General features: G+C 36.5%; 1 protein-coding gene and 1 pseudogene across 1 annotated transcript in view; both read left to right on the plus strand.

Moving 5' to 3' along the window:
• CCDC30 (coiled-coil domain containing 30) overlaps positions 1–23,675 on the plus strand; it is a 144,917-nt gene that overhangs the window by 63,727 nt on the left and 57,515 nt on the right. The window lies entirely within an intron of this gene.
• LOC132479220 (transmembrane protein 256-like) lies at positions 8,426–8,766 on the plus strand (annotated as a pseudogene).

A 23,675-nucleotide genomic window follows, 5' to 3' on the forward strand; every position in this document is an offset into this window, starting at 1 on the left:
TTCGAGCCCTAGTCCGGGAAGATACCACATGCCATGGAGCAACTAAGCCCTTGTGCTACAACTACTGAGCCTGTGCCCTAGAGCCTGCAAGCCACAACTGCCAAGCCCACGCACCACAACTACTGAAGCCTGCGGACCTAGAGTCCATGCTCTGCAACAAGAGAAGCCACCCAATGAGAAGCCCATGCACTGCAACAAAAAGTAGCCCCTGCTCGCCGTAACTAGAGAAAGCCCACACGCAGCAACGAAGCCCCAACGCAGCCAAAAATACATACATACATACCTACATACATAAATAAATATTAAAAAATGTTCTAAAAAAGAAAAAATTCTTTTAAATATAAAAGGAAGGGGGGAGTCCTGTGACTTCAAAAGAACAAATAATTTAGAAAACTATTCCCTTAAATCAAGCAGACTCCTCAATATATGACTGTGTTCTTTACCTGTTTTTATATGCAGACAGATTTACCATTAAATATGCCATTTTAGTGCTGCTAGTATGCATGTTCTCAGAGAAAATGCTTAAAATGGAAGAAATGCTAGGTATCTGGCAGAAATAACAGTAGTAATGATATATTGAACATTGGTCGTATGCCATGATCCTGGTTTACAAACACAATCTTATACAATCCCTATAACAGCCCTCCCCAAAGTAAGTAGGTATATTCCATTTCATATTTGAGAGGACATAGAAGAACTTGACCAAAGTAAGAGGCAGAGCCAGGAATTGATCCAGGTTTGTCTGGCCCTAGAGCTCATTTTCTGCATCATACCAAGTCTCGTGAGGATTCATAGGGGGAGCATATTATAACTCACGGGGGTTACAACATGCCCAGCACTGAGCACATAAACCATCTCTACCAGGAGGTGATGACCGGGCAGTGTTTTATTCTCTACAGGAGCTGCAGCCACCATCTCATTTGACTATGCCTGTGAGAGAGGACAGCACAACACAAGCACATTGGGGGATGGCAGTAACTCTAGTCACACGGTGCCTGAGAGACACAATTTGGTTCAGAGTATTAGATGGCCCCCACCTTTCAGATAGCAGAACACTGAAAGTGGAAAATTCTGAGCTGTTACACCGTTCTCAACAGCTGTTGGCGGCTACCCTGTGCCAGTGAGGGGATTCCCTAGAAGTCCGTTAGTTCTCCTCTTTGCTTACTGCTGGCTGACAGGTGAGGTAGGAGGTCTGCCTAGAGGTCTGTATATCCCATTGCTCATTTCTCACATTATTGCAGCCCCTTCCCTGTGTTTTTCTGCTTTAAACTTTGATCGTCGGTCTCATGAAGTACATAAATTGCCTAAATGCATGACTGTATTTAGTGTGCCACAAATTATGGTAAATTTCAAATATATTTTCTTTTGAAAATCTATCTCTTAAAAGTTATAGCATTAAAATACATGACATTCTTGTCCTGAGAAAACACAAAAGAAATGGGGGAAGTTTTCATTTTTAAGGGTTGAAACATTTCCTGCACTTGGCACTGGGAAATCACAGGTGGTAAGGGTGGGACTAAGTAGCATGTCATGTGTGGATGTGCAGAAACGTTCGCCAGTGCAGATGGCAACTAATGCAGAGGGAGAAGCTGATCTGGGGAAAAGATATCTCCTTCCCTATATCCTTGTGCACTGCTACTAAGTCAACATGATTTTTAAGTAGGTGTTTTGTCCATACCGCTGGACAGGAGGATGTATAAAAGTTACACTTGGGTTTTAGCATCTGTTTTTCCAGTAGCATTTCCCATTTTTTCTAACTCATCAATTTGAGATTGCTATTTCTGTTTTATTGATATTAAACACGAGAAAGGTAAATTATTGATAACCAGCTTTACTAAACTAATGAATTTATTTTTTTAATCTGTAGGTTAAGTACACATCTAGCACTAAGTTATGAACCTAGAAATATAAGCAAACTCCAGAATACTTTCCCCCAAATTTAGTTAGATAAAAATCTTTGGTGAATCAATTCTTTCCTTTCTTCAGCCTAAGTAAAGGAATATTTTTATCTCTGAATTAAATTAAAAACTTCAAATTGAAGTTTCTTTTGAAACCTAATTCTGAATAAAAGTAATAAGTAATATCAATGTTGGTGTCTTCTGTTTCTGAATTACATCTAAATACTCATAAACCTCCTTTGCATTTGTTACTGGGCCAATCAACAATAACAAATTACTTTCGTAAAGTTAAAAAAATAAGGTAAATTATCAGCTTGATTAATTCAGAATCATCAGGATTCTCTAGTATGTTTTTCTAATAGTACTTGTTCCCTTTCGTTAAGTTGCAAACAGAGCAAGGGCTCAAATATATAATAAAGCAACTCTTCAAAGGATCCAAGACCAGAAAAAAGGTAAAACTTGTTGGTAAGGGAGATTTCAGGGGTGTAGCGTCTGGAAAAGACATTTAAGAAATGTAGCTTATCTTTTCAGTATTTTTTAAAAATAACACATATGTGTATGTATTTTAACTGATGGTTTATTTGGTTTAAGATTTCCCTCTTAGAGCCTGAATTATCAGTAATATAGGAAGACAGATGAGAAACGAGTATGAAAGCTCAAGAGACAGTGAAAATACAAGATTTGAATGAGGTAAGAAATAAAAAGATCATATTCAGTTACACTTTCTAATACAGAAGAGGCAGACTCCATAAGGTTGCTTAAGAATTACTGAAAATAGACAAAATGTATGGTAAATCTACACCCTATGATTGTGATCAGTGGTTACAGAAAACCTTCCAGGATTAGTCATTCAGGAAGGAGCCCATTAAAAATGTATTTAGGATAAATATGTTGAAATTGTAAGGATGATTTAAAGGTGTTGTCCAACTAAAGAGTAAATGTGAAAATTCAGAACAATCCAATAATAATATAAACTGCCATTTACATATATTTGTACAATTGAGGTGCCCATCATTATCCCTATTTTTCAGAGGAGGAAACTGAGACTAAGAAAAGTTAGATAACTGGCTCAGGGTCCCACTGTTGGTAACTAGTAGGACAGATCCGGTAGGACTCTTTTCCGACATATCATTATGCAATCCGCAAGTTAGAGAGTATAGACTTGTCAAGTTCATACTGCTCCCTGACTGGCCAATCCAAATATGCAGTTAGTTCACTTGACAGGTTTGCTCTGGCTGTGGAGAAGATTCTGCAGCTTCATGGCAATATTAAGGAAATTCTCTCGATTCTCACTCTGTATTCACTAGGCTGCATTTTGACCTCAAATTAAGTTCCTAATAGGTTTTTGTACACAAAAGAAAATAAACTTTGGCAAGTCTGAATAAAATAGATATTAAAAATAAGGGCTAGGGACTTCCCTGGTGGTCTAGTGGGTAAGACTCCATGCTCCCAGTGCAGGAGGCCTGGGTTCGATCCCTGGTCAGGGAACTAGATCCCACATGTATGCTGTAACTAAGAGTCTGCATGCTGCAACTAAGAAGTCTGCATGTCATAACTAAGAGTCCACATGCTGCAACTAAGGATCCTGTGCGCCACAACTAAGACCCGGCACAGCCAAAATAAGTAAATATAAATAAATAAATAAATAAATATTTTTAAATAAAAATAAATAAAAGTAACAGCTAGACGGTTTCATTGGTGAATTCTACCAGACATTCAAAGAAGAATTAACAATCTTTCTCAAACTCTTCCAAAAAATAGAAGAGGAGGGAACACCTTCAAATTCATTTTATGAAGCCAGAATTACCCTGTTACCAGAACCAAACAAGACACCACAAGAAAAGAAAATTGCCGGCCAATTTCCCTGATGAACATAGATGCAAAAATCCTCAACAAAATATTAGCAAACAGAATTCAACAATACATTAAAAGGATCATACACCATGACCAAGTAGGATTCATTCCAAGGCTGCAAGGATGGTTCAACAGCTGTAAATCAATCAGTGTGATACAACACATTAACGAAATGAGGGATAAAAATTATACTACACATCAATAGATGCAGAAAAAGCTTTTGAAAATATTCAACATCCATTTATGATAAAAACTCTCAACAAAGTGGGTATAGACAGAATGTACCTCAACATAATAAGTGCTATATATGACAAGACCACAGCTTACATCATACTCAACAGTGAAAAGCTGAAAGCTTCTTCTCTAAGATCAGGAATAAGGCAAGGATGCCCAGTCTTGCCACTTTTATTCAATGTAGTATTGGAAGTCCTAGCCAGAGCAATCAGAGAAGAAAAAGAAAGAAAAGGCATCCAAATTGGAAAGGAAGAAGTAAAACTGTCACTATTTGCAGATGTCATGATATTATACATAGAAAACCTTAAAGACTACAACAAAAAACTGTTAGAACTAGTAAATAAATCCAATAAAGTTGCATACAAAATCAATATACAAAAATCTATTGAATAATAACCAACAAATAACAAATATCAGAAAGAGAAATAAAGAAAACAATCACATTTACAATTGCATCAAAAAGAATAAAATACCTAGGAATAAATTTAACCAAAGAGGTGTAACACCTATACACTGAAAACTATAAGACATTGATGAAGAAAATGAAGAAGACACAAATAAATGGTAAGATATTCCATGCTCATGGATTGGAAGAATTAATATTGTGAAAATGTCCGTACTATCCAAAGCAATGTGTGGATTCAGTACAATCCCTATCACAATTCCCAATGGCATTTTTCACAGAAATAGAACAAATAGTCCTCAAATTTGTCTGGAACCACAAAAGACCCTGAATAACCAAAGCAATCTTGAGAAAGAACAACAAAGCTGGAGGCTTTGTTATGCTCCTTGATTTCAAGCTATCTTAAAAGCTGTAGTATTCAAAACACTATTGTATTGGCATAAAAACAGACACATAAATCAGTGGAACAGAACAGACAGCCCAGAAGTAAATCCACACATATATGGTCAATTAATTTATGAAAGGAGCCAAGAGTATACAATGGGGAGAGGACAGTCTCATCAATAAGTGGTACTGGAAAAACTGGACAGCTATATGCAAGAGAATGAAACTGGAGCACTATCTTACATCATACACAAAAATTAACTCAAGATGGATTAAAGACTTGAATGTAGGTCCTAAAGCCATAAAACTCCTAGAAGAAAACCGGTGGTAGGCTCCTTGACATCAGTCTTGGTGCTATTTTGCACCAAAAATAAACAAGTGGGACTATGTCAAACTAAGCTTCTGCACAACAAAGGAAAGTATCAATAAAATGAAAAGACAATCTACCAAATGGGAGAAAATATTTGCCAATCATATATCTGACAAGGGGTTAATATCCAAATTATATGAAGAACTCATACAACTCAATAGCAAAAAAAAATTGATTAAAAAATGGGCCAAGAGTCTGAATAGACATTTTCCCAAAGAAGATATACAGATGGCCAACAGGCACATGAAAAGATGCTCAACATCACCAGTCATCGGGGAAATGCAAATCAAAACCACAATGAGATATCACCTCACACCTGTTAGAATGGCTGTTATCAAAAAGACATGAAATAACAAGTGTTAGTGAAGATGTAGAGAAAAGTAAACCCTTGTGCACTGTTGGTGGAGATGTAAATTGGTGCAGCCACTATGGAGATTGGTGCAGCACATTATGGAGATTTCTCAAAAAATTAAAAATAGAACTACCATATGATCCAGCAATTCCACTTCTGGGTATTTATCTAAAGAAAACAAAATCACTAATTTGAAAAGATATGTGCACCCCCATGTTCATTCCAGCATTATTTACAATAATAAATACATGGAAACACCCCAAGTGTCCATCAAGGGATGAATGGAAAAAGAAAATGTGGTATATATACACAATGAAATATTATTCAGCCATTAAAAAATACTGAAATCTTGCCATTTGCAACAACATGCAGAATTGAGGAACATGCAGAATTTGAGGGAATTATGCTAAGTGAAATAAGTCAGACAGAAAGAGACAAATACCATATGATCTCACATGTGGAATCTTAAAAAAAAATTACAAAAAATCATGGATGTAGAGAACAGATTGGTTGTTGCCTGAAGCAAGGGGTTGGGAGTGGGTGAAATGAATGAAGGAAATCAAAAAGTATGAATTTCCAGTTATAAAATGAATGTCATAGGGATATAATGTACAGCATGGTGATTATAATTAATAAGATTGTATTACATATTTGAAAGTAGGGGAAAAATCACAACTATGTGTGATGATGGATGTTAAATGAACTATGTGGTGATCATTTTGCAAAATATACAAATATTGAATCATTATATAGTACACCTGAGACTAATATAATGTGCTATGTCAATTATACCTCAGTTTTTTTAAATAAAATAAAAATAAGAGGAAGGGCTTATAAATTAGCCTTGGTTTGAATACCAGTCCTGACTGTGTGACCTTGCACAAATTACCTAATCTATCTGAGCCTCACTTATGCTCTCTCTAAAAAGAATACAATAATAGTTCTAGTCTCATAGGGGTACTGGGAAACAAAATTAGATAATACATGTAAAGCATTTACTACAACGTCTGACATATGGTAAGCACTAAATAAATAAAATAGTCATTGCTCTCATTATTTTTGAAATTACTATTATTATTATCATCAATTTGATAAGATAAAATTCTTACCAAATAAAATAAAAATTCCTTATATTTGGTAGGTGCTTAAAACTTACAAAATACTTTCAAAATCACATTTGACTCCTACTCTGATGGCTATAATGTATTTAGGACAAGTATTAGTTCCATTTTACAGCTGAGAAAACAGGCTTAGAGAGGAAAACCTATCTTATGAGCTATGGTACCATGAACTATTTTTTCCCAGGTTTGTCTCTCCCCTAGATGACTTTATAATTGTTTAGGCAGAAAAGTATTATCAGAACTTATAGGGCTTCCCTGGTGGCGCAGTGGTTGAGAGTCCACCTGACGATGCAGGGGACGTGGGTTCGTGCCCCAGTCCGGGAAGGTCCCACATGCCGTGGAGCGGCTGGGCCCGTGAGCCATGGCCACTGAGCCTGCGTGTCTGGAGGCTGTGCTCCGCAACAGGAGAGGCCGCAACAGTGAGAGGCCCACATACTGCAAAAAAAAAAAAAAAGAACTTATAGTATACATGATTATTGTACATAGAATTAATTATGTAAAATACTTTTTGCAGATATTGAAAATGAGCCAAGAAAAAATTGAAATATTTGAAAGTGAGTTGTCAGAAGAGAGAGAAAGGAAAAAGCAGTTGACATCTGATCTTAATACTGTGCAGAAGGCTTTGAAAGTTGTCAGTGAGGTATTTTGCCATTCAGGATGTTATTTTCCTGGTTTTGCATTTGTAATTTAGGGATTTCATGTTATCATTCATTTTTATTTTAAAATGTAGCTATAGAATATTATTTATACCAGTAACAATGGGGTGACTGTTGTTTCTCCGGGCTGAGTTCCAACACTACCCAAAAAGAGTCCTTTAAGTAGAATGGATTTGATTATTATCGTGGTCATAGTGGCCCAGACTTGTCTCTCCTTTTAACTGCTGGTCATACCATCTTGGAAAAGTCTATCAGGAGACATACCAGCCTATATTTGGAAGAGAGACCTGGAAGTGAGTTCATGGAAGTCTAGACCACTAATTTAGAGAATGGTGACAATCAGTTTGTAGGGTGGGTGAGAGCTAGCACAATACTCTATGTCCCATGCTGAGGACTTATAGGAATTTTCCATGAAATGAGGTAGGACATTGATACTACTTGCCCTCTTGCTATGGTTTTGGGTGGCCACTCCCTACCTTCTTTCCTTTTTGCCCAGTGCCTTCCTCATCAACACTTTCCTCCCTCTCTGATCTCAAGCCTTTAGGAATATACCAAGTAGCTCCTCTCCTAAATAAATTTTATGTCACCTGTTCCTTCATAGGGCACTATGGCCTGACTCTCAGGCCCCCTCATCCACCAATCAAACACTGCATATTCCATGTCATCAATGCAGAAAAATGATTAAAATCTACATCTAACTAAAATGTTTTCTCTCATGAATATGGAAAAAAAATCAGAGGATTAGAGGAAACACTGGTTGATTAAGTCACTGAATATGCATTATTAAGTAAGACAGCGTAATTTGTAGTGAAGAACACAGTGTTTGAAGTCAGTCAGACAGTTTGAATCTCAACTTTTCCACTTCCTGGCTATATGAATTTAGGCAGATCACTTTAGTTCTCTGAGCCTCAGTTTCAGTAACCCTACCTTATGGGGTTGTCACAAGATTACAGGTAAACCACACAGCACCTGTCCTATAAAAAGTAACTTTTAAAAGATACATTTTAAAACAGGTAATATAACTAATGCAGGAGTTGCTGAAGATTTACCTCTATACAAGCCTTGTGTAAAGTAGGGATAACTAGAAACCCAGTCTTTGAACCTATAAATGATAGAAATTAAGAATACTTATGGCATGTGACCATCCATAACCATGGCCGGTCCAGGGGCTGCTTTCCACTGCCTGGGTGCCTTGTCCAGAGCCAGGGCCTTAGGCTTGGCCTCCTACAGGGCACATGGAACCCAGTTCCTGGTTGTCTATGGGAAGGAGCTCTTTGACAGGACCAACAAACAACACTTCTTACCCAGCCTGACCCTGTTAGGGTTGCCCCTGTGCAGAAAGCCCCTCTGGGCCGGTTGCTGCTAGCTTCTAGAACTATCTTATGCTCCACCAGCTTTTACTATCAGGCTCTGTTTGGAGACCCCAGTGCCCAGACTTTGGCCACTGCAGGAAGGAGCCTGCTACTCTTGGGCTGGCTTGCCTTGGTTCTTTGAGCTTCCTTGTGTTTAATTTCTGGGTACTTTTTTTCAGAATTGGAGCAGGGAGGACATTAAAAGAGAAAGGCAAATTTAGAAAAAGAATGCTTAGTTTAATTAATTGATTTAAGGAATCTTTGCTTTACTAAAGAAAGGAGTCTGTCTGCCAGAGGACAGGTTGAAATATTTAAAGCAAAAAATTTGTCAGAATCATTTCAAAGATTCCTTTTTAGCAATAGTATACCTTTTCTATTGAAAGTCTTATTTTATTCTACTAAATATTGTCCTTTCTTAATCAGGAATTGCAAAAATCAAAGTCAGAACTTATATGCCTTTATAATGAAATTCAAAGTCTTCAAGGGGCAAAGGAAGACAGAGACCATTTTTTAATAGCGTATGACCTGCTACAAAGAGAGAATTCTGAATTAGAAACAAAGGTGAGACTAAATTATTACGCATTTAAATGTTTGATGTATGACGTATCTTTTATGAGGATAAGATAAAAGGAAACTACTTTCAGTAAAAGATATCTTGGAAATTGGAGTTTCTTTTATTATTATAGAATAAATTGCCTTATAGTGTGGATTATAAATCAAGCTGTATTTCAGAATAAATATTCAGACTTCAGCCAGTACTTCACTCTTAGGATTAATCTATAAACTTTTTACTTTAAATAAGCTTCCCAATGGCTTAGTTTTTAAAGCACATATTATAATGTAAAAGGTGAACTCAAAAATAGAACTATCATATAATCCAGCAATTTTACTGCTGGGTATATATGCAAAAGAATTGAAAGCAGAGACTTGAACAGATATTTGTACACACATATTCATAGCAGCATTGTTCACAATAGCTAAAATGTGGAAGCAACCCAAGTGTCCATCAATGAATGAATGATGAAGCAAAATGTGGTATCTACACACAATGGAATATTATTCAGCCTTTAAAAAGGTATTTCTGGGGCCTCCCTGGTGGCGCAGTGGTTAAGAGTCCGCCTGCCGATGCAGGGGATACGGGTTCGTGCCCCGGTCTGGGAGGATCCCATATGCCGCGGAGCGGCTGGGCCCGTGAGCCATGGCCGCTGGGCCTGCGCATCCGGAGCCTGTGCTCCGCAACGGGAGAGGCCACAACAGTGAGAGGCCCGCATACCGCAAAAAGAAAGAAAAAAAAAAAAAAAAGGTATTTCTGCAATATGTTACAGCATGGATGAACCTTGAGTACATTATGCTAAGTGAAATAAGCCAGTCACAAAAAGACAAATACTATTTGATTCCACTTATATGAGGTACTTAGAGTAGTCAAAATCATAGAGACAGAAAGTAGAATGCTGGTTGCCAGGAGCTATGTGGAGGGAAAAGTTGGGGAGTTATTTAATAGGTATAGAGTTTGTTTTACAAAATGAAAAAAGTTATGGGAGTGGATGGTGGTGATGGATGCACAGCAATGTGGATGTATTTAATACCACTGAACTGCACACTTAAAAATGGTTTAGATGGTAAATGTTATGTTTTTTTATATTTTACCACAGTAAAAAATGCAAAAACAGAGGTTTACTAAAATGTCTTCAACTTTAAAGGCTTAGAATCAAAGCATCTTTCCCAATTATACTGAAAATTAGGCTTATACTTAGAATTCAGAAAATGTTTAAATGTCCCAACCCCAATTCATTCCCCAAGTATAAAATGGCACTACCAGATGAGGGTTAGTCCAACACTAAATGGAGAGATTGCCAGTAGTGTAATTTCTAGAGTCCTACCTATTAGGTTATCATCAACTCCTGGTTGAAAAATTCCCTTCCTCAGTCACTCTCTTGATGTTGATTAAAATGATAGGAAGGACTAAAGGCTTGAACACAACAGTTAAAATATACTGAGTTATATTTTAATACCACATGTGAAGTGGAGGACTAAATCAAGGCCAAATTTATCCTATATGAAATTGTTACCCTGAAGTCAGGGAGTAAGTTGCTGAGGGATTGGGACATAGATCAAATAGTATGTGACCTAAGGAGGAAAAGGTCCAGCAAATAGGGTTCGCTGCCTGGGAGGATAGATATGTAGGGCACATCCTACATCTAAGCTTTGTTTTTTAGGACTTTGTCAGCAAGATGAGTTTTCATCACAATGTACAACTGAAGGATCTTCTCTTTCAATATATCATCAGAAAACTTAACATAGAGAATGAAATGAAGTGAGAAGAATACAGTATAAAACCAGAGATCCAGATCACTGTCCTGGTAATCTGGTTTTCTCTCCCTCTCTTTTAAAAGACTTTTTATTTTGAAATAATTTCAGACTTACAGGAAAGTTGCAAAATAGTATAAAGACTTTGCATATACTTTTACCCCTCCCAATGTTAACACGGTACCACATTTGCTTTATCAGCCTCTCTTTCTTGCATATCACACACACACACACACACACACACACACACACACACACACACACTTTTCCTACCCTCAGAGAGTAGAGACGTAATACTCCTTTACCCCTAAATGTTTCCATGTATGTTTGCTAAAAAAGTGACATCTTTTTATCACAGTACAAGTCTCAAAATCAGGAAATTAATATTAATATAGTACTATTATCTAATCTACAGCTTGTATTCAAATTTCACTAATTGCCCCACTCTATAGCAAAAGGACATTTTTTTTTCCTAGTCCAAGGTCCAATCCAGGACCGTACATTGCATTTCATTGTCACATCTCGAAAGCTCCTTGAATCTGCAACAGTTCCTCATTCTTTGTTGTTCGTGACTTTGCTATTTTTGAAGAGTACAAATCATTTATTTTGAAGAATGTCCCTCAATTTGGATTTTTCTCATGTTTCCTCACAATATAATTTAGGTTACATAATTTTGGCAGGAGTACTACAGAAGTGATGTTATATCCTTCTCAGTGCATTGTATCAGAAGACAAAAGGATATCCTTTTGTTCTATTTACTTTGGGTATGGTACTCTCTGCCAGATTTCTCCACTGTAAAGTTATTACTGTTCCCTTTGCAATTAATAAATATTTTGTGGAGAGGTATTTTGAGACTATACATATTTGTTTCCATCAAAATTTTACTCATTAATAGTTTCAGTTTTGAAGCTTTGATTCTTTAGTTGTATTCCAGTTTCTCTTTAGAACATAGAGTGCTTTAGACTTAAAGGTAGTCTTGCTAAGAGTGGCTTAAAAAAATTGTATTTTATGTATTTACTAAAGCCCCTGTTTTATAGGCTGTGGTTTTATTTGGGCTGGAAAGGGGTGTGTTCATGTAGGCCAGCTTCCTCAGTTTACAGATACGAACACCAGACTTGGGATATTAAACAACTACCAAATGGCCTGGTGATTCTCAGCCTAAGCTCTGTCCTCCCTACTCTAGGGCCTCAAGCATAAAGTGGAACAGTCAACTGAATGCTTTATGGTACTTGAATATGGCTGATTATGAGACTGAGCTATGTAACCAGGATAAAATTTTGGTAGGGAGGAGCCTGTGGAACAGAGTTGGTCCTGTTGCACAGCATCTGTGCCATGAAAGGTCCTATGGCTTTACCTTTCTTCATGATAAAGAGCAAAGCTGCCCACCTACAATATCCACCAACTTTGTCCTGTGAGAAACCAGAATACCTAGAAAGCACTTAGTGTCAAAGTCACCTTCCTCTTCAGAAACCTTCAGCAATTCTCAGTTTGCTAGAACATCACGTCTAAATTCTGTTTGGCTTTCTTTACTTCTTAAGAAACTAACATTTATGGGCTTCCCTGGTGGCGCAGTGGTTGAGAATCCGCCTGCCAATGCAGGGGACACGGGTTCGAGCCCTGGTCTGGGAGGATCCCACATGCTGCAGAGCAATTAGGCCCGTGAGCCACAATTACTGAGCCTGCGCGTCTGGAGCCTGTCTTCCGCAACAAGAGAAGCCGCGGTAGTGAGAGGCCCGCGCACCGCGATGAGGAGTGGCCCCCACTTGCCACAACTAGAGAAAGCTCTCGCACAGAAACGAAGACCCAACACAGCCATAAATAAATAAATAAAAATTAAAAATAAATAAATAAATAAATTTTTAAAAAAAAGAAACTAACATTTACTATTTTTAATGTTTAAATTTTTACAATGACTATAAAAATCAGTGATTAAGTTGCATTTTGGAATCTTTTATCCTGCTTACAAAAATAATGCAAGCTCATTAAGGAAATTCTTGTCTTTCAGGTCCCTTCATAATCTGATCCCTCTCCCTCAATCTTATTTCCTCGGCTCCTCATCTTGTAGCCTCTACTCCAGTAAGACCATCCTCCTCACTTCTGCACAAATACTCCATACTCAGTTCCACACTATACCTTTGACCATATTGATCATGCTTAAAATATGCTATAGTCTCTTCTTCCCACCTCCTAAGGTCCAGTGTAAAACCAACCTTCTCCCTGGAGAGGTTATAGTCCATATAAGATTGTATGGATTTATGGGATTATAACCCATATCACACCCTGTAATTTTTCTTCAGAAAATTGAAAAGGCCTAGGAGACCAAAAGGATTCCTTTAAGTAATCTAAATTGATCTTTAGAATTAAATCCATTGTGTTCTTAGAATCAAACATAGTAACTATAAAAACTTGGCATTTTCAGAGAGGCTCAGAATGGGAGTCAGGCAGGTTTTTGTCTATCTTCGTGCAATACTTGGAGAGGGATTCATCTTCCATCCTTGGAACTGTCCCCCATCCACCCTTTCTACTGCCTTCTGGAGGCATTCTTTCATTTTATATGAAGATATAAAGAGCAACCTTTGAGGAAAGGAATCTGTTTGTCAAAGAACAAAACAAAACAAAAACCTGAACAAATGTGTTGCCAAACCACACAGCAGAGCAGTGATTCTCAAAGCAACCACTTGCATCAGAATTACCTGGGAGACTTATTTGAAATGCAAATTCCCATTTCCCAGCCCAGACCACTGATCTGAATCTCAGGAGTGGGGTGGCGATGTGAGACTGCATTCTTTTAACTCCTCAGGTGATGCTCTTATTCACTAAAGTTTGAGAATCACTACGATAGTCTGGGAGCCTTTATATGTTCAAGTGTTTCCAAACAAATAGGAGCAGACTGGAAGAAATATGTTCTCTGTAATGCATAACTAATATTCTTTCTAATGTTTTCTTGCAATAGTATATTATTGCTTTTATGAATCAGTGAAGTACACTCAAAACTTGAGAACAAAAATATGTGATAATAATGTAAAAGCTCTAATAGAGTATTACATCTTTTTGTTTGTTAAAAGATAGAACAAAACCCTAAACAGCACTCTGGGAAGCCAATCCCAGAGACCAAAAATACCCCCTTTTTTTAAAAAACATGGACTTACACACTCTTGTGCCTATGGTAAAAATGTATTAGATTATGTAACAACTGCAAATTGTTAAATTGGAATAAGACTTCAATTTGGATGTCAATTTATATTATTTAAGCCAATAAGTATTTAAGCATTTAATGGAATCAGTACACTTTTTTCACAGGCATGCATAAAAATATGCAAAATAGAATATTTGTCTTTTCACTTAACTTTACAGGTCTTGAAGCTTTCACAAGAATTTGAGCAATTAAATCATTTTACTGTAGGGAGAAAAACTGCAGCTGCTAATTTCATTACAACTGAAAATATCTGTAAATATCTTGTGTCTAAAGTACCAATTTTGGAAGCAGAGATTCAAAGCCCAAAGGAAGAGAGAGAGGAGCTCTGGTAAATTGAGAAAATCCCATATCACTTTAATTATTTGGGGGGTACATTTTATTTGGCTTGATTATTATAAAACTTTGACATTTATTTCCAAATGATGTGCATAGAAAAATTAGCTCTAAGAATCCCCCAGAAAGTTTGTTTTTTGGTATGTTATTACATTTTAAAACTTTTTTTCCTGCTTTTAAAAATAAATACATGCTTTTTTAGAAAATCTGGAAAGCATGGAAAATTATAAGGAGATTATAATAACCCATAATTCCCCCCAGGGACAGATGTTAATGTCCTAATTTTTCTTTCTTGTCTTTTTTCTGTGTATATACATATATATGTATTTTTTAAATAATTAAGACTATACTTTGCAGAGAGGTTTGTTTTTTGCTATTTTTATTTAACATTATGTCTGATAATTGTTTTGAGAATTTTCTTCCTTCCTTCCTTCCTTCCTTCCTTTCTTTCTTTTTCTTTCTTTCTTCCTTTTTTGTTGCTGTTGTTGTTAATCTCGCCCTCTAACTCTTGTATTTCTACTTTTCCACCAAAAGTATCTTACACAGAAACTTTTGAGACTTAGACAAATGCATTACTCTGTTTTGGCACAAATACTAATAGATGCAATCAAATTTTGTCTGGGCAAAAACCTAGAAATAGATCATCCAATGGAAGCAATAGATATCAGTTTTTACTTATATACCATATTCATTTCTCAGTGAACTGAGAAAATATTGCCTAGGTGTAGCCAAATTTTTATCTTTGTAAATGTTCTAAAATAGAAGAGATTGTTTTGTCAGTTTTGGGCCCCTGAATTTTATGCCCTCTTAAAAACTGGTTTTAAGTTTAGAGTGAGCTCTAAGTCCAAGATTCGCAGTCATGAAACCTAGTTGCGAAAGTGGGAAGAGATACTGGAGAGATGGTGGAGAACAGGTGTAATAGTTGTCACAGGAGCAAAGAGCCAAGAAGCCAGGTCACAACATATAGGTTTGTTGTATGGGGGAAAAAGTCTAGTTTTGAGCACAAGAATAGTGTTATAGGGCTTTTGAGGGAGATAGTCCTAGTAACTCTGAATGAGATGAATTGGAGAGGAAAGACAGACCAGTTAATCTGGATATTCGCCACAGATGAAGAGATGGTAGTCTAGATTAAGTAAATGGCACTGGAGATGAAATGGCCAATCTGAATGCTTTTCAGAGAAAAATTTGACATTAATAATCAAAGCTGACAAAAATCCACTCAGCTGATTTGGGATAATTGGCAGAGATACTTGCCCCAGGGAGCAAGGCTGTGGCCTTAATTCATTTGGAGGTGGAGAACCTTGCCATGAAAAAAACACTGGACTAAAAGTTTTTCATTTCAATGATGTTATATAAATGTATCCATACAATAAGTAACATTTTAGGGTTGACTTTTTTTACTTAACATCATTCTCTGGAGATTCATCTAGGTTATTATGAGTATCAGTAGTTGGATAGTTTTCATTGCTGAGTAGTATTACATGGTATGGATATACCACAGGTTTTTTTAACCATTCATCCATTGAAGGATACCTGGGTTATTTCCAGTTCTGGCTATTATGAATAAAGCTGCTGTAAATATTCAAGCTTTTATGTGAACTTAATTATTCATTTCTCTGGGATAAATCCCCAGGAGTGCAATTTTGGGTAACCTGGTACTTGCATATTTAATTTTAGTTAGTTGTGTTTTATTTTTTTTTAAAGAAATTGCCAAACTGTTTTCCAGAGTGACTATATCATTTTACTTTCCCACTAGCAGTGTATGACTGATCCAGTTTCTCTTATCCTCACTAGCATTTGGTGTTATGGCTTTTAATATCTTTTGCCTATTTTCTAATTGGATTTGTTTTGTAATGTTAAATTTTGAGAGTTCTTTATAAAATCTAGATACTTGTCCTTTGTCGGCTCTGTGACTTGCAAGTATTTTTCCCAGTCTATAGCTTATCTTTTCATCCTCTTAACAAGGTTTTCTCAGAGCAAAAAAAAATTTAATTTTGATGAGCTATCAATTTTTCCTTTTATGGATCATACTTTTGATGTTAAATCTAAGAATTAGTTGCTCAACCTTAAATCTTGAATATTTTCTCCTATGTTTCATAGTTTTGCATTTAAGCCTATGATCTATTTCGAGTTAATATTTGTATGCGGTATGAGACTTAGGATTCTCTTTTTTTGCCTATAGATATTCAATTGCTTTAGCATCATTTCTTGAAAAGTCTGTCTTCCATTGAATTGCTTTTGCACCTTTGACAAAAATGAGCTAGGCATTGTGAGTTTCTGCTTCTGGGTTCTCTAATTCTATTCCATTGATCTATGTGTCTATCCACTAATATCATACAATCTTTACTGCTGTAGCTGTATAATATAGTTTTGAAATTAGATAGACTGATTCCACTTCATTCTTTTTCAAAATTGTTGAGCTATCTAGTTCCTTTGCCTTTGCATATAATGTTAGAATAATCTTGTCTGTAGCTACAAAAAATCTTGCTGGAATTTTGATACGAATTGTTTTAAATCTGTATATAAATTTAGGGAGAATTGACATCTTTTCCTATGTAGAATCCTCCAATCCATGGACACAGTATGTCCTACATTTATTTAGATATTCTTTTATTTCTTTCACCAGCATATTATAGTTTTCAGCAGACAAGACCTATACAGGTTTTGTTGATATACACCTAAGTATTTCATTTTTCTGAACAATTATAAATGGTATTATATTTTAAATTTCAGTGTCTATGTGTTCATTGCTAATATACAGAAATACAATTATTTATCTTGCATCCTGTGACCTTTCTGAACTTGCTTATTCTAGGCTCTTTTTTTTTTTAATGTTTCTTGGGATTTTCTACATAGACAATCATCAACTGGAAATCATGCGATTTCAGATTCTTTCATCTTTTCCAATCTGTATGCCTTTTACTTCCTTTTTTGTCTAATTTCACTAGCTAGAACTTCCAGCAATATGTTGAATAAAACTAATGAATGTGAACGTCTCTGTCTTGTTTCCAATCTTATCAGGAAGGCTTTCAGTTTTCACCATTAATACAATGTTAGCTGTTTGGTTTTTGTCAAATTGAAGAAGTTTCTCTCTATTTCTGTTTTTCTAAGGTTTTATCATAAATGAGTGTCACATTTTATCAAATGGTTTTTCAGTATCAACTGATATAGCTGATTTTCTATCTAGTTGTTCTATCAATTTTTGAGAGGGTTGTTGAAGGCTCCAGCTATATTTGTGGATTTGTCTATTTCTCCTTTCAGTTATTCAGTTTTTACTCCAAATACTTTACAGCTCTGTTGTTTGGTGCATACACATTTAGAATTGCTATGTCTTCTTGGTGAATTGACCCTTTTATCATTATATAATGTCCCTCTCTTTTTCTTTCTTTTAATTTTCTTATTTCTGAAGTCTACTTTATCAGATATTAATATAGATTCTCTTGCTTTCTTTTTATTAATATTTGTATGATATGTCTTTTTCATCCATTTTTGCCTTCAACCTGCTTATATTATTATATTTGAAATGAGTTTTTATAAATGGCATTTAGTTAGGTCTTGTTTTTTAATCCACTCTGCCAATCTCTGTCTTTTGATTGGTGTGTTTGGCCAAATTATCATTAATGTAATTATTGGTATATTAGAACTTAAGTTTGCTATTTAAAACATATGTATTTATTTGGCTGCATCGGGTCTTAGTTGCGACATGCAGGATTGTTGTTGCAGCATGTGGGATCTTTCGTTGCGGCGCATGGGCTTCTCTCTACTTGTGGTGTGTGGACTCTAGAGCTTGTGGGCTCAATAGCCCCACAGCATATGTGATCTTAGCTCCCCAACCAGGGATTGCACCTGCATCCTCTGCATTGGAAAGTGGATTCTTAACCACTGGACCACCAGGGAAGTCCCAGTTTGCTATTTTTTCATTTTTGATTTTCTATTTGTTCTCTCTGTTATTTGCATCTGTTTTCTGTTTTATGCCTTCCTGTGGGTTATATGAACACTTTCTATTAATTCCATTTTGATTCTTCTATAATGTTTTTGAGTGTGCTTCTTTTTATAGCTTTACAGTGGTTGCTCTAGGTATTACTTTTTATACACACACACACACACACACACACACACACACATTTTACCAGCTTGAATGAAATGTAGAAACCTTACCTCCCTTTATGTCCCTTTACCTCCCCAATTTATAATACAGTTTGTCTTAAAATTTTTCTCTACACACATTTAGAACCACATCAAACAGTACTATATTTTTGCTTCAACCATCATACAGAATTTAGGAAACTCAGAAGGAGAAGAAAAATGTATTTATACAGATTTTTACTCTTTCTCTCCTTCCTTCCTGATGTTCCAGTATGCCTCCTTTTATCATTTCCTATGTGTATAGAGAATTTCCTTTAGCCATTCTTTTAGAGTAGTTCTGGTAGTGGCAGATGCTCTTGATTTTTCTTCATCTGTGAAAGTCTTGATTTCCTCTTCATTCCTGAAGAATATTTTCACTGGGTAAAGGACTCTGCATTGACAGTTCTTTTCTTTCAGCATATGAAAAATGTTATGCCGCTTCCTTCTGATTGCTGTAGTTTCTGATGAGAAGTCAGCTGTCATTTGAATTGTTTTTCCCTTTCTGTAAGGTAGTGTTTCACTCTTGTTGCTTTCAAGGTTTTTTTATTTGTTTTTAGTTTTCAGAAATTTGACTATGATGTTTTTTGGTATGGTTTTCTTTAGGTTTATCCTGTTTGGAGCTCACTCAGCTTCTTGAATCTGTATGTTTATGTCTTTTGGGAAGGTTGTAGCCATTATTTCTTCATGTACTTTTTCTGTCCTGCCTATTCTCCTTTCCTTCCAGGATCCATAACAAAAGAATTAGATCTTTTATTATAGCCCCACAGTTCCCAGAGGCACTGTTTTTTTGTTTTTGTTTTTTCCTTTTTCCCCAGTCTATTTTCTCTCTGTTTTTCAGATTGGGTAATTTCTATTCTTCTGTCTTCAGGCTCACTGATTCTTTTCTCAGTCCCCTCCATTCTGCTGTAGAGTCTATCCATTGAGTTTTTAAATTCTGGTTATTGTATTTTTCAATTCTAAAGTTTCCATTTGGTTCTTTCTTATATCTTCTATTTCTTTGCTGAGACTTTCTAGTTCTGAGACTTTCTATTTTTTCATTTGTTTCTAATGTGTTCATAATTGCTCATTGAATTATTTTTATGATGTCTGATTTCAAATATTTGTAAAATAATTCTGTCATCATGATTTTGTCATCTAATTGTTGCCTTTTCTCATTCAAGTTGAGATTCCTGGTTCTTGGTATGATGAGTAATTTTAGATTGAAATCTGAATATTTGGGGTATTATGTTATGAAACTCTAGGTCTTGTTTTAACCTTCTATTTAGCTGGCTTCTTGTGATACCACTCTGGCAGGGTATGTGGAGGGGGGTGCTGTCTACCCCAGATTGGGGTAGAAGTCCAGGTTCCCCACTCAGCATCCATGGACACCCAAGGAAAGAGGGGCTCCTCATTACTGCTGGTCATGGTGGGAGTTCCTACTCCCCACTAGGTCTCTGCTTGGACTGCTCTGACAGTGATGGTGAAGGATGCCTTGTTACTGCTCTCTACTTGGCCTCCATGATATCATGAGCAGGGCACCAGTAAAAGTCTTGACTCTCCACTAGGCATCCTCTGAAACTACCCCAGTAAAGAGAAAGGTATCTCCTTACTGCCAGGTGGTGGTGGAAGTCTGGACTCCCCATGTCTGGTATGGCCTGGCAGGGATGAAAGTCCCTCCTCCCCACTGGCTTCTGACACTACCCGCAGCAGGGGAGTTGTGCCTCATTTTCCTGGTGAAAGTGGAAGTATGGGCTCCCAGCTTGACCTTTGCTGACATGAGTGGGGTGGAGCCACAGTTTTTTCTATGGCATTTGGCTGGAATAAAGTGGGTAATGTCTGAAAGTTTTCTTTCTTGCTTGGTTGTCCTTTTCTTGGTCTTCTGTATAGAGTAAAAAGCCTTTTGTCTGTGCTTCTTGGTGTTGTCTAGGTTGCCAGCTTCTTCAACTTTAAGTCTAGGATATATGAGGCTACAAGAAAACCTAGGAAACCCACAACCATGTCGTTCTTCAGGTCCTGAGTTACCTAGATGATCTGACTTCTTTCTTACTTTCAGAGTCTTCTTATGTTTGTTTTATATATAATGTCCAGGGTTTTAGTTGTACTTGGTAGGAGAAATAGGGAAAAGTATGTCTACTTTATCTTCCTGAATACAGAAGTCAGTTTTCCCATTTAAAAAAAATAATAGGTGTATGTTTGCATTTTCCCAGTCTTCAAGTATATCTAGCTTCCATTGGGAGTAGGAAAAGGAAAAGAGTTTATGGAGGATGGAAAGAATCGTTATTTTATCAGAAATTTATTTTTAAAGCATTTTACTTTTTATCTCATGTTTTTAATCATTTAGATATATTACCTCTAAAAAACTGCTGAGTTCAAAATAAAATATTTAATTCTTTTTTATACAGTGTTAAAGGAATTTTAAAAGGGAAAAAACTCCATAGACACAATTTTTCCTGTGTTACTTTCCATTTTTTTCTATATTTACATTTCCCATAGTATGTGTTATATTTATACACATATATATATACATATATATTATTTATTGTTCCACCATCTTACTTTAATAAGTATTTAATGTTGATGAATAGTCTTCATACCACTTTCAAGTTGGTTTATCTTTAATCCTCTTAGCCACTTTCTGTGTCTCCATTTAATCACTATTTTGAATACCATGGTTCTGAGCATTATTATACAATCAGCTTTTTTTCTTCTTGTCAGTTATTTTATTTCAGTAAATTCATTGGTATGCAATTATTCAGTCAAAAGATCTGAACACTTTTATGGCTCTTCATCCATATTGCCAAACTGCCTTCTTGAAGAATTTGAGCACCAGCTATAATTTGTGAAGCATCCTGTGCTAAGCCCAACAGTACCTGAAACAAATTTAAGATTAAGGGAATAAAAATAAAATAAGCATACTTGTGTTCACTCTACTTTTCATTCATACTCTCTAACCATGAAAGGTACATTCCCTCCCCTTGGGTTCTATGGCTCACAGCCTTTTAGTTTTCCTCCTCCCTCTCTGGCTTCTGAGCCTCCTCTTCAGGCCTCTTCCCTCTGGTTGTTCCTCACAAGTCTTTAGGCTTCTGTCCAGAATGATCCTCCTCCTCTTACTTTCCCACTTCTCCCTGGCTCATCTTATCTAATCCCAAGGTTTCTGCTCACATTCCTCTGTATGTGTCTTCACCCCAGGCATGTCACCAGTCTATACCTATATTCCTCCTTCTTGGGCTACCATTCACTTGCCCATTTGCCCCAGTCAGAAATCCAAGTGTCACTCATTATTCCTTTTTCTCCCTCACCTGCCACATCCAGCAAATGACAGATCATATCAATATTGTCTTCTAAATATCTCTAGAATCCATTCCTCCTCTCCATCCCCACCATCCTATTCTAGTCACTGTTGTTTAGTACGCAGATCACAACAGTCTCTCAACTGGTTTCCCTGCCACACAGATTACAAATGATGTTTCTAAAGCACACTCTCTCTTTTGCCTCTGGGCTTTTACCTATCTTATTTATTAAGTCATCCAACAACCCACCCTCCAATATATACACACACAAGCAAGTATGCACACATCCCTACTTTTACATTTGCCTAGCTTGTGCATACTCATCAATCAGGCCTCAGATTACTTACTACTAACTTAATATAATCACTTGTTAACTTATCCTTATTTTTCACTAAATTGTAAGCTCCTTAGGGACAGGGATTATGTCCTGTTGTAGCCCTAGTGCCTGCCAAAGTGCCTGGTGCTTATTGAGTGATTTTTTAAAAATCTTTATAAGCTGTATCTGCCCAATGCCATACTAAAAGTTGAAAAAGTGAAAAACTCACTTAAACTGGTTGTTTGTCTATACCTGTAGACAAAAATCTATGATGGGTCATTTCCCTGAATATGAGTAAAAAAGATATGACTCATTTGTTTTCAAAGTTTATTTCCAAGAATAATATAACTTCTCTGCTATAGAATTCAAGTTGAAAATCTTGCTCACAACACTTTCTTTACTGGTAGATATTTTCCCCCCATATTCTGCTCGTATAATGAGCATTTTGATAGTCTTTTGTTATTATATTTGTGCTAAGTCCTGAATTAGGAGAAAGTAAGCAGAAGGAAATTCCAGAGGAGGCAGTGAAGGAGGGCACTTTTCCAAGAGAGGGACAGAAGGAGGAGGACTCACAGCAGAAACAAGATATGAAAGGTGAAGAACAGCAGTTGACCTTGAAGCCTGGGGAAGTCGTGAGGCTCAGAAAAGAGCTGAGCTGTATGAATCAGAGCCTCCTTCAGTCTCAGAGCCCTGGGGATAGCTCAGATGACAGTAGTGTCCAGGTAGGTGTTATAAATACGTGGTCTGACTGGCTCCATTTCCTCTGATCAGCTGTGGATAGAGGCTTAATTTTTATATCACGATTAACGTATATTTGTTGAGCAATATCATAACCATGGCCCAAATGTTAATAAAGTAGCAACCAAAATCTCAGCTAAGCCCATCAGTTGATATATTTTATTATAAAGTGTTCTTAGCCTTCTTCTAGGCTCAGCAGGAAGGAATGCTGATTGATTGTCAGTGTCTGCCCTGGGCAGGTGGGATAGAGAATGGCAGGATTTGTGCCACATTTTCTGTTCCTGGTACCTAGCCTCAACATACAAAATACATTGTTTGGCGCGGGGAGGTGGGGCGTGGGGAAGGTCACAGACTTGGAATTGTTTTAAATATGGCTATTGCTATTTACTAGAAATCTGCCTAAATAAATAAAAGGAAATAAAAGAGAAATAAAAGGAGTGACTACACCTCAGTTCTTTTACCTCAATTTTATTGGTTCCCTCTTGTACAAATTAAGATTTCCCTACACACACTTTTCTAGGAATTATTTTGAGATCCATAGAGGGAGGCTTTGTACTCATATGTAAACCATATTCAGAAGACTGATAATATACATTTGAGAAGTGATTCAAGTGTACATTTAGAAAACAAGGAAGACTATTAGTAAAAGAAGTCAAAAATATATTTGAAAAGAGGTTTGGATAGAGTGAAAACTAGGCAAGTCATAATAAACAAGGAAAATATATACCTGAAAGGAGATTCAGATACATTTGAATGAGAAGGAAGTC

This window comes from Mesoplodon densirostris, chromosome 2 (genome assembly GCF_025265405.1).
Source record: "Mesoplodon densirostris isolate mMesDen1 chromosome 2, mMesDen1 primary haplotype, whole genome shotgun sequence".
NCBI classification, from domain to species: domain Eukaryota; kingdom Metazoa; phylum Chordata; class Mammalia; order Artiodactyla; family Ziphiidae; genus Mesoplodon; species Mesoplodon densirostris.